Consider the following 2,217-nt stretch of genomic DNA (forward strand, 5'->3'; position numbering starts at 1 on the left):
TGCCATTTTGTTACTGGTTGTTTTCCCCGTTGGTTGATGCAGTTTCCTCATTGCATCATTGGTCTTTACCATTTGGTTCATTTTTGCAGTGGCTGGTACTGGATGTTTTTTTCTGTGTTTAGTGCTTCCCTCAGGAACTCTTGTAGGGTAGGTCTGGTGGTGATGGATTCTCTCAGTAATTGCTTGTCCATAAAGTTTGGGTTATTTCTCCTGTATGAGGCTTTTCTTGTTTTAAACACAGGTGTCAGTGTGCCACTTGAGACAGTCTGTCCATTCTCTGCCTGTGGAGGTGCTGCTGGGGCTGAGTCTCAGCCAGGTTGCTGTTTGTTCTTCACCTGGTTTCCGTACTAGTGGAGTTAGCCCCGCCTTCCCAATGGCAGGCTCTTTCTCTCTGCTGAGTCCGCTGTTCCCAGGTGGAGGATCTGTTAACTGCAAAACTCTCCAGGGAGAGTGACTCCGGTCGCTGGATCTTGTGAGGGAAAGGTCTGTCTGGTTGTATCTCCTTCCCTGCTTTCAACGCTCCCTTCTGTGAAATGGGCAGTTCCTTTTCAGAAGTTTTCTCAGTATTAGTCCAAATCTCTGCCTGGTCTGCACTAACAAGGCACTGGTCTGGCCGGGGCTGCTAGCCTGGCCTGTCGCCCAGGTCTGTGACTTCGGGTGGTTCTCAGCAAGGCAGAGTTTCTAGCCCAATGGCCTTCCCTGTGGATTTCACACTTGCCAGCCCCCACAATTGCATAAGCCAATATTTAAAGATAACGCTCTTCTAAGTTTTATAAATATAAAATAAAAAAGATAAGTAAAATAATAATGATGAAAGATAAATCTTATAAATCATATTTATAAAAGAGTTATATTTAAAAATGAGATTCTATTTGTTCTATTTTTCTAAAGAGCACTGACTGACACACATTTTGTTACCAAGAGTGGTTCTAGAGTAACAGAATCTTAAGAATGGGTTTTCTGAATTGGTTCTGAAGTTTCTGAAATTGCTTCTCTGATCTGATTAGGTTTAAATGCACCAATGACTACTTACAATAGTAAAGAGGACACTGGGGAAAATGAAATAATCATACTTTTCAGAAATAACTGAACACCAGCTCTGAAATGACATGAACTCCGGGAGACCCAAAATGGCACTGTGGTCCACCAGTCAGATTAGGGGCTTATGGAGGTCAGTTATTTAATGGAGTTTTAGCTCACATCTACCTCATAGTGGACCCAGTAGGTTCCTGAACCTATCCTCTGGTTATTTTCCCAGTTCTGGGATATGTAATTGGCACAGACACAGTCAGCAACTGGTAGAATCCCCACACTGATTCCCTGAATTGAGGATTGGGGTTATTATGGTACAAAAGGTCAAGTGAAAGCTGCTAGAACTACCTCTGCTTAGGAAAATAGTAAATCAAAAGCAATACTACATTCCTGGAGGGATTATAGAGATCAGTCCAACCACCAAGGGCTTGAAAAATGCAAGGGTGGTGATTTCCACCATATCCCCATTCAACTTACCTATTTGGCTTATGCAGAAAACACGCGAATTTTTTGCTTGCTTCAGCAACGCATATACTAAAATTGGAACAATACAGAAAAGATGATCATGACCCCTGTGAAAAGATGACATGCAAATTAGTGAAGTATTTCATATTTTTGAGAAATAATAAATGGTTAAGGTGATGGATATGCTAATTACCATGACTCAGTCATTATACAATGTATACCTGTATGGAAACATCCATCGTATTATACCCTATAAATATGTACAATTATTATGTGTCAACTTTTTTAAAAGTTTCATCTTGGAGAATGACAGGGCATTTTCAAAAGCTTAACCAGGTAGTGACTTCAATTGCAGCTGCTGTACCAGATGAGGTTTCATTGCTTGAACAAATTAACACATCTTCTGGTATCTGCTATGCAGCTATTGATCTGACAAATGCCTTCCCCCCCACCCCCCAATTCCTGTTAGTAAAGATCATGAGAAGAAGTTTGCTTTATCTGGCAAAGCCAGCAGTACTTTCTATCTCTGTCAATTCTCCACCCTATTTCATAATTAATTCACAGGGACCTTGCTTGCCTTCCCCTTCCACAAGACATCACACTGATTCGTTGCATGGATTACATTATGTTGATTGGACCTAGTGAGCAAGTAATAGCAACTACTCTAGACATATTGGTAATACATTTACATGTCAGAGGGTGAGAAATACATTTTTTAAA

At 40.9% G+C, this 2,217-nt stretch overlaps 1 non-coding gene across 1 annotated transcript; it reads left to right on the forward strand.

The window, feature by feature from the left end:
• The first annotated feature begins 1,544 nt into the window (after positions 1 to 1,544).
• LOC120366660 (U6 spliceosomal RNA) lies at positions 1,545 to 1,649 on the forward strand. Its single transcript, XR_005581245.1, has one exon. It is a non-coding gene; the product is annotated as a U6 spliceosomal RNA (small nuclear RNA).
• The last annotated feature ends 568 nt before the right edge of the window (positions 1,650 to 2,217 follow it).

This window comes from Saimiri boliviensis, chromosome X (assembly GCF_048565385.1).
Source record: "Saimiri boliviensis isolate mSaiBol1 chromosome X, mSaiBol1.pri, whole genome shotgun sequence".
In the NCBI taxonomy this organism is placed as follows: domain Eukaryota; kingdom Metazoa; phylum Chordata; class Mammalia; order Primates; family Cebidae; genus Saimiri; species Saimiri boliviensis.